Genomic DNA, 13,102 nt, shown 5'->3' on the forward strand with positions numbered 1-13,102 from the left:
CACTCACCAGAAGGACAGAGACAGAGAGACAGAAAGTGAGAAACCACCTCCCTCCCTGGGGGTGATGGCCATGCCACAATCCCTTCTCCTCCATTCTCCTCTTGGGATCTTGGGCACGCACGCACATGTGCCTGGTGTGAGTTTAAGCCACCAGCTTTGAGACTTGAACCAAGGTCGATTACATGGGAGTCCAGCAACATAGCCACTGTGCCAACTGCTGGTCCCCCCATGTGGACTTTCTAATGTAATTTTGTTTCCTAAATGGAAAGATAGCTTTATTGATTTGTTTTTGATTATAAAGGTAATACATGCCAATTATTAAAATTAAAAAGAAATACACAGAACCAGCAGGTAGCATGGCAGTCAAGGTGCAGGATTCTACATGGACAACTCGGGGGTTTGATTCTTAGACTAGGGGGCCCGAAAAACACCCAGGTATGTGTGCATGTGTGCCTAAAATCCTGAAAGGAGAATGGAGGAGAAGGGAATGCAGTGTGGCCATCTCTTCTTGTGCAGGGAGTGATTTCTCACTTTTCCTCTCTCTCTGGTGAGTGCACATGCCCTATGGCAAAAAGGTTTTTTATTTATTTATTTATTTTAAAGATAATACATGGGACTGGCAGGTGGTGTGGTGGTTAAGGTGCTGGACTCCAACATGGCCAACTGTGGTTCAAGTTTTAGATCTGGTGGCTTTCTTTCTCTCTCTGTCCCTCTCTGAAAATAAAATAAAATAAAATAAAGTTAAATAATAAAATTCTAAAAAAAATACGGAAGGATATAAAAAAGAAAGTATAAGTCACCTAGAATCCTAACAACCAGAGAAAATATGCAGTGATCCTATTTGTATTCATCTTTCCAGGCATTATCCATGTTCTCATACCCACACACATTTTTAAATGAAGTCATTCCATGTGTCATGAAATATTACCTTTTATTTCTTTCACTTGGCAATATTTAGTGGATATCTTTTTCTGCCAGTAAGTATATATTCATATCTTAATTATGATTTCTGGTAGTTCTGTTTATCACTTCTGACTTCCTTCTCACTCCCTCTCTAGAGTGTGGTCTTCAAGAGGTCATTTGTTCTCCTCCATTCTCCTCTCGGGATCTTGGGCACGCACGCACACGCACCCGGCGTGAGTTTTAAGCCACCGGGTCCGGGACACGAACCGCGGTTGACTACGTGGGAGTCCAGCGACATAGCCATTACGCTAACTGCTGATTCCCTTCAAGAGGTCATTTGACTTTACTCCAAGTATTAGCTTCCTGCTATTCCTCTGTGTCTTCTCAGTCTGCCGTCTCCCCTGGGCCCACGTCTCTTGTTTTGCTACCTCAGCCATAGCAACTTGGTTCTTGGTAATACACTTCCTATTGTATCATTCATTTGCTTAATGCTCCCATGGCTCCCTATGGCCTTCAAGATGAAGTTCCAACTTTCCTAGGCTGAATCAGGTAGCTTTCTGGTCAACCTTTCCAGCCTCCTCTTCCATGACCTTCACCTCACCAACCCCAAACCAACTCTCATCCCTGACTTATGGTACAGCACTTTGGGACTGTGCACATAGTCCTGCTTCTTGCTTCTCTGCTTTTTCTTATGCTGGTCCTCCTGCCTGGAATGCCCTCACTGTGTGATGTATCTGGCTCCCGTGGCTGACTTTGATTCATCCTTTAAGACTTCACTCAGTCACTGACTTCTCTGGAAGTATTCCTGACACAACTTAGCTTGGAGTTGCTCCCTCTCCTCCGTGCTCTAAGAATGCTCTATGTTTCCTTTTGTTGTTGCTCTTATCTTATTGTATTAAAGTTATCTTTGGTGTATCTATCTTCTTCAGTGGCTTGCAAGCTTCTTAACTTATTCAGCCTTGTATTCCTAGTGCATAAAATGTGCTCAACATATATTTGCCAATTGAATAAACCCGAGTCTTTGCAGAGCAGGCTTGTCTTTGCCAGTTATCATAATCTCATACCACCTACTCTGGTGGCTTAGATCTCTGCTCACAGGTTCCACGTGAATCTCCTCTGATTGTTTCTCCTGCAAAAATAGGCACCTGGACCTCATCCCTAGTGAGAACAATTTCTGCTTTTTTTTCTTCTCTCTTGTACTGATCTCCTGTTTGGACTAATATGTTGAACCTCACTATAAACCAGTGATTCCCTATCAAAGCCTAACCCTTTCCATCCAGTTCATCCTGTCACCAAAAATTCCACCACCTCCAAATTCTCTAGTTATATTTTTATAGACATTAAGCATTACTGTAAATTATATTTGGTTATAATAATACCTTGACAAAAATATCCTTCATAACAAAAGAACAACAAATCTGTGCATTTGTGTGGTTATGTGACATTTATAAGGTGTTTTCACATAATTTATTTCATTCATTCGTCATAATAATCTTGCATAGTGTGTTATTATCCTCATTTTATAGATGAGGAAACTGAGGCTCAGAGTATTTAAATGACTTGCTTGAGGCCTCATAATAAGGGAGTGACAGAAGATGACCTTAGTTGAGACCTTTTGACTCCAAGGTTTTGAACTCTTTGGAGTTTACCATGATTTAAAACATTATACACATCTGATGAAAGTCATCTCTCTATCTATCTATCTATCTATCTATCTATCTATCTATCTATCTATCTATATATGATTGGGAACCTTAAAGACATATCCTCTCTAAATCTGTTCTCTATCAGTATTATCATAAATTATTTAACACTTTAATTCAGCTCATGTTTCTTCCCTAAGTATAATCTTTCAGTGGACACTTGTCCCTTATCCAGTTACATGTTGAATCCCTGACTTCAGCCTTAAGCCCTATTTTAGCAAAGCCTAATACTTACCTTGCTCAAAAGGACAGTGGTGGCTCATGCTTTGGTGTCTTTCGACACAAACTGCTACCTCTACCGCATCTGAATTTTGCCTGAACAGCACCTTTTTTTTTTTTCCACGAGCTCAAGTGTCACCTCTACTTATGAGCCTTTTAAAACACCCACTCTCCATCCTTACTCTCCCTGCTACCTCCTTCATAGTGTCATTGAGTGAGTCACACTTTTTTGTCCCAGCACCTTTAATCTTTGAAGTATTTTTGTGATGATCTCTTTGCCTCCCTTTGAAGCTCTTCATATTCCTTGAAACTAAAAACAAGGCCCAAGTCCCTTTTGTTTAAAGACACAGTACTCAGCATAAGTCCAGCATAGAGTGCAAAATAGTAGATGTTTACTATTAATAAATGGATGCAAAATGGATGGTTAATAGATAGATGGGTGGGTGGGTGGATGGATGAACGGAGGACTGTTTGATGGGTGGATGAGTAGAAAAATGGATGGATGGACTATTTGATGGGGAGATAAATGTGCAGATAATGGATAGATGGACAGTTGGTTGGAGGGAAATATTGATGGATGAATGAATAGTTGGATGGATGGATGGGTGGATGGTTGGATATATGCAATAGTGAACTTAAAGTTGTTATTTCAAACTCAGATCCTTCATTAGTTAGGAGTATATTTCCTCTTCTTTCTCTACTTTTCCAATGCCAAATAATTAAATTTCTTCAGTAGAGGATATAGGAAATAGGGTTAACTTCTTTTCCCCTTAGAGTAGTGTACTCCTAGAGCTATAGAGGAAATACGAAGACACCTGTTTCAGCCCCCTGCCTTTTTACTTGTCAGTGGACTAATTATCTTATTTTTAGGTTATATTAATAACATCCCAATTGTTAGAAAGAACTTGGACTGAGCACAAGCCTGCTTCCCTGAAGCTTCTTCCCTTAAGTTCAGTTTTTTTTGTTTGTTTGTTTTAGAGAGAGATTTTTGCTATAGGGCACATGTGCTCACTAGGGAGACAGAATGAGACAGAGAGACAGGGACTGAAAGTGAGATATCACCTCCTGGGGGAATGGACATGCCACAGTCTCTTCCACTCTCCTCTTAGGATATTGGGCATGCATGCACACTCATCTGGCATGAGTTTTAATCTGCTGGGTCCAAGCCTAGAACTGTGGTCGCCTGTGTGGGAGTCCAGCGATATAACCACTACGCCATCTGCTGGTTTCCAGTTTTGGCTTTGAATCCAACCAATACAGATAAAAAATTCTTCTTTCACAAGGTAGATTTTAGAATATGAGATCATGGCCCATGTTATTCAAGGCTCTGCTGCAAATGACAGAAAACTGAATTCAATCTGGTCAATATAAAAGGACACTTATTGCCTCCTGTAAGATGACTGCAGTGTCATAAAGGCAGAGCTATCCCCACAGCTGACTGAACCCAAGAACTCCTTCTCTATCTCTTGGCTCACATTGTACTTGTGTGTTTGCTCCTTTAGTTCAAGCTCTTCCAGATGGCTGGGGATATAAGTATCACCATCTCTGCAAACATATCCTTTCACTCAGACTCTGAGAGGAAAAAGACAAAAATCTTAGGGAAGAACTTTGATTGGTCAGGTTCAGGTTATGGGTCTATCCCTGTGGCTGGAGGTCAGAGCACTACAATCCTCTACATAGTAGGGGAGTTGGCTACCAGAGTAAGGAAGAAAAAGCTTCTGGCTAGACTAGAATAAGGCATCTTCTGTAGCCTGAATTCCTTTTATTTTCTGTGCCTTAAGTTTTTTTTTTTTTTTTTGAGAGGTTTTTGCTATAGGGTGCATGCTCTCGCCAGACAGAGAGAGACAGAGAGATAGAAAACGAGAAATCACCCCCAGGGGGGATGGCCACGCCACAATCCCTTCTCCTCCACTCTCCTCTCAGGATCTTGGGCACACACGCACATGTGCCTGGCGTGAGTTTTAAGCCACCGGGTCCGGGACACGAACTGCAGTCAACTACAAGAGAGTCCAGCGACAAAGCCATTACGCTGACTGCTGGTCTCATCTGTGCCTTAAGTTTTTGTTTGTTTGTTTTTGACCAGAGAGTGTGTGTGCTTGCCAGAGAGAGGGAGATAAAACTTTCCAAAGGGATGTGGTCATAAAACAATCCCTTTTCCTCCATTTCTCCATCACATTGGGACTGTGGGCACGCATGCATACACACCTGGTGTGTTTCTTAAGCTGCTGGGGTCTGAATTTGAACTGCAGTCAATCCTGTGGAATCTAACTCACGTCAAGTACCAGGCTATGGGGCCTGCTCTGTGCCTTATATTTTTGAAAATGTGGGATTAAGGTGTGGCATTGACATTTCTTATTCTAGTTTCCCTATGGATGTATTCAAGTATACCAATGTCTCACTTATAATGGGACCCTCTGTCCCGAGTGGAATCTGCTGTTCCACAAGTGGTCTGATCTGCATATAATACAGCGGATCCAGTGGTTTCCTTGTTCTCGTCATGGCTTTTACAGTGGAGACCCCTAGTATGTGCTCAATAAATAGTGAATAAATATAAGTATAAACATAATTGCCAAGCCAATCCTGCCTAGGCATTTCTCCTAAAGGCAAATGAGACAGCCCTTGTGAAATGAGTAGCAAAGGTCAGGCAGCCAGATGGACTAAGAGCACTGTGGGAGGGACACAGCTGGGACACCTTGCTAGGTGTGCCTGGCATGACTGCTCCCAGGGAGTACTCTGTGGTTCTCTAAACTTTCAGTTCATTGGAATAAACTGTATCTCCCCAAAGACTGCAGCATTGGAAGAGGAAGATATTTGCAAAACAACAACAGAAGAACACATACCCTTTTTTGGATAAGACTTTGGCCACAAGTGACAGAAAACTCAAAATGACTGTGACCTAAATGTGATAGTTTATTTATTGTTTAAACAAAGTTTAGAGGTACAAAGTCAAGATTGGAATGGCAGCTGGGGACCAGGTTTGCTCTTTCTTGTCTCTCTTGTCATCTATCCATCTTGTTGGTTCAAGGTGATGGCTCAAGTCTCATCCATCACACCAGCATCCTCTTGAAGAGAAAACCCAGTTTAAACCCAGTAAAAACCAGGTAAATAAAAGGAATGAAAGAAGAAAGAGGGTGAAGAATGTTCCAGAATTCTGGCAGACTTCAGAAAGCTTCACAACACATCTATTCACATCTCATGGCTGGAACTTAGCTCTGTGTATGTGGGATGCTAGGAAGTAGTCTTTATTCCAAGCAGGTTTGTGCTGTCTTAAAGCTAGGAGCTTTATTACTAGTCAAGAGTCAAAAAACAGACATTGTGCTAGACACCGGGATCTCTGTCAGTGCTTTCAAAGAAGAAAAAGTGTGAAGGTAAAGACAGGAAAAGCAGGACTTTTTTTTTTTTAGGTAGATGTTAATATTCTGATAGGGGTTTTGTGATGGAAGACTTTTTTTTTTTTTTGAGAGGTTTTTGCTATAGGGCATGTGCACTTGCCAGAAAGACAGAGAGAGACAGAGAGATAGAAAGTGAGAAATCACCCCCTAGGGGGGATGGCCACACCACAATCTCTTCTCCTCCATTCCTCTCAGGATCTTGGCCAGGCACGCATACGTGCCCAGCATGAGTTTAAGCCACCGCATACACGCCCAGCATGAGTTTAAGCCACTGGGTCAGGGACTTGACCTGCCCGCCGTAGGCTACATGGGAGTCCAGTGACATAGCCATTACGCTAACTACTGGTCCCTGTGATGGAAGACTTTAGTCCAGCAGTCACACCCAAGGCACCTTTCTCAAACTTAACCTGATCAGATCCAGGATATGATCCTGGTTTCCTCTAAACTAAGCTCCCAGCATAGTATGTGAGTCATTCCACATCTGTCTCAAATCTACCTTCATAGCCTTAGCCACCTGCTTCCCTCCTGCACTGCAGCCACACCCAGCTCCTTGTCATTTGTAAATAGGAGCAGGCATTTGCTTTTCCTCCCTCACTATGGGCAGTCCCTTGTACCTGAAATTTCCTTTCCTCCCCTCCTTGCACAAAAACTCCTAAACATTGAGCTTTAAAATGAAAGCTTATCACTACCTCCTCCATAGTCCATTCCTTTCTTTGTGATCAAAGCCCTCCTCAGATTTCCCCTATTTAATTGTCTTTATCTGCTTATAGGTTTTCCTCATCACTGAGCACCCTATTTAAAACAAACCTTATCTCTCTCTAGCTCTTTATCCTGGCTTTATTTTTCTTCATAGCACTTATCACCACCTGACATGTTCCTAGGTATTTATTTTCCCCATATATTATTATCTGACTCCACCCACTGAAACATAGATATGTTTTCAAATTGCTGATAAATATTTATCTTAGGAATTTAGGAACGAACAAAGGAAATTCCTTGGAACGCTTGAGACTTTCCAAATTATAACTTATTCTTTATAAAAATTTAAAAAATCATGTTTTATAAGTTTACTTACTCATTTAAAAATAATGATGAGTTTGTGGTCATTATGCCAAATGTTTTAGAGTGTTCTGTTAGAAAAAAAACTGACATAGTACAGAATGCAAAGTTTGCTAATTATGGATGAACCAATGCATTGTGATACACTTATATATTTCAATAACATAAAGAATGATTTATACCTGATATAGACTTTTTGATAATAGAACATATTAAAAGAGGGGAGCATTGATATGAATTATTTTTTGTTATGTAATAAATATTCTTGATTTATAAAAATTTCTTTCATTTTGCATTGATTTGGTTGAGTTGTTAAGAGTGAATCTAGGTGCCAGCAGATGGCTTAGTGGTTAAGGTGCTGGACTCCCATGTGACCGACGGTGGTTCAAGTCCCAGACCTGGTGGTTTGAAACTAATGCCAGGTGTATGTCCATGAGTGCCCAAGATCCTGAAAGGCAAATAGAGGAGAAAGGGTTGTGGTGTGGCCATCCTCCGGGGGGTGATTTCTTGCTGTGTCTCTCTGTCTCTCTGTGTGTCTCCAGTGAGTGCACACACCTTATAGCAAACATTTCTCTCTCAAAAACAAAAACAAAAACAAAAACAGTGAATCCAAAAGCATCTTCAAATTGGGCACATTTTACTTTATATTAGCTCATTTCCTTAATAATGAAAATATTTTGACCACGTACTTCATTCAGCTCACATATTGCCTTTTAAGACAGGCTTGCTCTGACTGCATGATTTTTTAAAAAGTATTTATTTATTATCATTATATTTCAATTTGACCAGAGACAGACAGACTGAGAGAGAGAAAGTGAGAAAGCAAGCTGCCAAGTCCGGGACTCAAACCGTGGTCAGCTATGTGGGAGTCCAGCACTCTTAACCACCACACCACTTGCCAGCCCCTGAATGCACGATTTCAAAACAGTAGAGCCCAATTACTACTTTGTAATTACTTCCCTCCCTGCCAATAGGATGTGAGCGCTAAGAGAACTGGGACAGCAATTTGTAAGCTTTAACCTGGTCCTCAATGTCCTACAAGTTCTAAAACACTAACCAAGGGTGTGAAAAATTTGCACATGGAAAACCATAAACCCTTGATGAATAATTTGAAGAAGCCATGAATACATTGAAAGATATCACATATTGGGAACCAGCAGTTAGCGTAATGGCTATGTCGTTGGACTCCCACGTAGTTGACCGCGGTTTGCGTCCCAGACCCGGTGGCTTAAAACTCACGCCGGGCGTGTGTGGGTAAGTGCCCAAGATCCCAAGAGGAGAATGGAGGAGAAGGGATTGCGGCGTGACCATCCCCCCGGGGGTGATTTCTCGCTTTCTGTCTCTATGTCTCTCTCTGTCTGGTGAGCTCATGTGCCCTATAGTGAAAAAACCTCTCCAAAAAAGAAAAAAAGAAAGATATCACATATTCATGGGTCAGATGAATTGATATAATCAAAATGCCCATATTATCCAAAGCTATGAATATTTACAGATTTGATGCTATTCCTGTCAAAATTCCCATGGATTTTTTTTTTTTTTTACAAAAACAGGGAAAAACGATTCTAAAATTTATATAGAACCACAAAAGACCCTGAGTAGCCAAAACAATTGGGTGAGAACAAAACTGGTGGCATCATAAGTCTTGATTTCAAATTATATTATAATTGTACTCTGTAAAAACAGTAGAGTGTAGGCATAAAAATAGGCATAGACTAATGGAACAGAATAGAGAGCATAGAAATAAACCCACATGTAAACCGGTCACTAACCTTTGACAAAGGCTTCAAAGATATATAAAAAATATATAGGGAGGAAAGGATAGCCTTTTTTTTTTTTTTGGAGATATTTTCACTGTAAGGCGCGTGCGCTCGCCAGACAGACAGAGAGAGACATAGAGACAGAAAGCGAGAAATCGCCCCCCAGGGGGGATGGTCATGCCGCAATCCCTTCTCCTCCATTCTCCTCTCGGGATCTTGGGCACGCACGCACACGCGCCCGGCGTGAGTTTTAAGCCACCGGGTCCGGGACATGAACTGTGGTCGACTACGTGGGAGTCCAGCGACATAGCCATTACGCTAACTGCTGGTTCCCAGGATAGCCTTTTCTTTAATTTTTTTTTTAATTATTTTTTTTTAATTTAATTTTATTTTTTTTCTTTATTTATTTACATTCATTCACTGTACATCATTATAGCATCCAAAATGAGATTTTTCCATTGAGAATACACTGTATATTGGCTCAATCAAGCACATCAACATATGTGTTATTGTCAACAAATCATTTTCCATTTATTGTTTTCTGTATATTTTGCCTTTTTTCCCGTCTTTGATTCCCTATCTCACCCTCTGCCATCTCCCACCCTCCTCCCACACTGTGTCTGGTATCTATTGTTGCTTTCTATGCCTCCCCCATTTTATTGTTTCACTAAATATCTTAATAAATCTAAATATTTTCAATAGCAAGCACAGCTGATATGTACATATCCATGAACACAAGACTGACTTTAGGCATAAACCTCAGTGAATAGAATGAACATACTGTAAAGTAGCACCTAACTAGGGCTATATAGCTTAACTGCAGTCATCAAATAGGTATTTCTAATGCCTTTTTTTTTTTCTTCTGAAAATTTTTTTTTTATTAATTTACATTCATTCCCTGAGCATCATCACAACATTCTAAATGTGGTTTCCCATCTAGAATATACTATATAGTGGCTTAATAATGCATGTTATCATCCATAATATTCCATTTCTACTTTCACATATATGTTTTTTACCCCATGTCTAGCCCTCTGCCCTATTCCACTCTCTTATTACACTATCTCTGCTGTCTACAGTTGTCTTCAATTCCTTTTCCCCCAACATTTCGTTGATCACACAATATCATAAGTAATCTAACTACTTTCAATAGCAAGATCAGCCGATGGTTTCAAGAAAAGCAGTTTTGAACTGGTAAGGATATTTCTTTGAAACTTAAAGCCTAGAAACAGGTTAGTATTCTGTTCAAATAGTCGGAACATGAATCTATTGATAGCTGAAGACAGGACAAAAATCCTTAAAACCGGACAACAAAGCTTAGAAGAAAAGCAGCAATATTTTAGTCAAGTCGTAGAATACTGTTTCATCAGTTCAGTCTCATGTACTTAATCTTTCTTCTGTATCTGTTGAGGTTCGATGTTCCAGATTGAAATCTGGGATGTAATACTCAACTCCAGCTTTTGGCCCTACAATTAAGTTGCCCATTTTCTTAGTTTCTGAACTCTTATTTCTGTGTGTCTGCATTTAATTTTACTGACATAGCACTCCCTTAAGAACTTCTTGGAGATCCGGTCTGGTGCTGGTAAATTCTTTCAGGTTTTGTTTATCTGGGAAAGTTCGTGTCTTTTCTTCCCAAATGAACGATAACCTTGCTGGGTACAGAATTCTCGGTTGAAATTGCTTTTCCCTTAATACTTTGAATACATTTTCCCATTCTCTCCTCGCTCTCATTGTTTCCGATGAGAGGTCTGCCGTTAGTCTGATGGGATACCCTTTGTAGGTAACTTGCCTTTTTTCTCTTGCCAGTCTTAGTATCTTGTCTTTGTCTGTGGTTTTGGTCAATCTGGCTATAACGTGTCTTGGAGAAGATCTTCTTGGGTTGATTCTATTTGGGGTCCTCTGTATTTCTTGGGTCTGAATCTTTGAGTGCCTCTCCAGGTTTGGAAAATTTTCTTGTAAGATTTCATGGAATAGATTATCAATGCCCTTATGAGTCTCTTCACCTTCTGGGATGCCTATTATCCGGATGTTTGGACGTTTGATGGTATCTAGTACTTCTCGCATATTATTCTCAAATTTTTGGGCCATTTTCTCAGTCTTCGCGGTGGATTTTTCTAGGCCAACCATTTTCTCTTCTACATTAGAGATTCTATTTTCTGTATGATCTAGTCTGCTTTTAATACTTTCAAGGGAGATTTTGACTTCTTGTATTATAGCCTTCATCTCTAACAGTTCCATCTGATTCTTTTGTAAAGTGTGAAATTCCTCTTTTAGATCTTGCATGAATTTCCTCACCTCCTGGAACTCTTCAACTCCTTTCTCCTTCCTCTTCAGCAGTTCCTTGTCTCTCTTCTCTTCCATCTCTGTTAGCTTTGCCATTATGAATGTTCTGAATTCTTTATCAGACATTTCCATGATTTCCATTGAACTGTGTGTGGATAAAGAGGAGCTATCCTTTTCCCTTGTGGGAGAGGTATTTTCCTGCTTCCCCATATTTCTTGTGGTCCTGCAGTGATTTCTAGTCATCTGGTGGATGATCGGTTTCTTCCCAAACTTGGAAGTTCAATCACGCGACTTTTGGATGCTGGAGGCCCAGTTATCAGTGGGACATCTTCCTTTCTCCCCAAATGGCTAGATCACCTCTTTAATTGTTTTTTAAAAACTGGATATCTGGCTGCAAGAAAAAAACTAGAATTTTTATCTTATACACAAAAGTTAACTCAAAGTGGATTAAAGACTTAAACATAAGACCAGAAACTGTACAACTCCCAGAAAAACAGCAAAAGGAAAAGCTTCACAACACTGGTCTTGGCAGTCATATTTTGTATATGATACTAAGAGCACAGGCAGCAAAAGCAAAATGAACAGGTGGGACCGTATCGAACTAAAAAGGTTCTTTATAGCAAAGGAAACATGGAAAAAAATGAAAAGTCAAATAAAAAGTTGGAGAAAATATTTGCAAACCGTATATCTAATAAGGGATTAATATTCAAAACATGTAAGAAACTCTTACAACTCAGCAGCAAAAAAATCCCAGCTAACCTCTTTTAAAAATAGACACAAAGTACATTTTTCTTTTGTTTGGAAAGGTTTTTGCTATAAGGCGCATGTGCTCGCCAGGACAGAGAGAGACAGGGAGACAGAAAGCGAGAAATCACCTCCCAGAGGGGATGGCCACGCTGCAGTCCCTTCTCTGTTCTCCTCTCAGGATCTTGGGCATGCACAAACACGCACCCAGCGTGAGTTTAAGCCACTGGGTCTGGGACTCGAACCGTGGTTGACTACATGGGAGTCCAGCGACATAGCTATTACGCCAACTGCTGGTCCCACAAAGTACATTTTTCTAAAGACAGCACACAAAGCATCAGCAGGTATATGATAAGGTGCTCCAGGTCACTAATCATCAGAGAGAGATGCAAATCAAAACCACAATGAGATGTCATTTCACACCTGTTAGGATGGCTGTTATCAAAAAATCAAAAGGTAAGTGTTGTCAAGGATGTAGAGGAAAGGAAACCCTCATACATACATTGATAGTGGGAATGTAAATTGATACAGCCATTATGGAAAACTATATGGAAGGTCCTCAAAAAAGTTAAAAAAAATAGATCTACCATGTGATTTTGGCATTTTCTTTATGAGGTATATTCCAAAAGAAAGTAAGTCATGGGGCCAGCAGGTGGCATGGTGGTTAAGGTGCTGGACTTGCACATGGCCAACAACAGTTCGAATCCCAGACTGGCAGCTTGCTTTTTCACTTTCTCTCTCTCTCTTCCTCTCTCTCTGTTTCTCTCTGGTGAGTGTACGTGCTCTTGTAGCAAATTAAATAAATAATAATAACAATGAATAAAATTAAATAATAAAGAGAAAGGAAGTCAGTACCTTCATGAGCTATCTGTGCTTCATTGGCCAGTGTAGCATTATTCTCAACAGCCAAGGTACAAAAGTAACCTGTGTTCATCAAAGATGAATAGATTTTAAAATGTGATGTGTATCAATATATATGTGATCTTATATATATCTATTGGGTCATTGGAAAAGTCATGACACATTTTTGCATATAAAAACA

The sequence above is a fragment of the Tupaia chinensis genome, unplaced genomic scaffold (genome assembly GCF_000334495.1).
Source record: "Tupaia chinensis unplaced genomic scaffold, TupChi_1.0 Scaffold000081_1, whole genome shotgun sequence".
In the NCBI taxonomy this organism is placed as follows: Eukaryota; Metazoa; Chordata; class Mammalia; order Scandentia; family Tupaiidae; genus Tupaia; species Tupaia belangeri.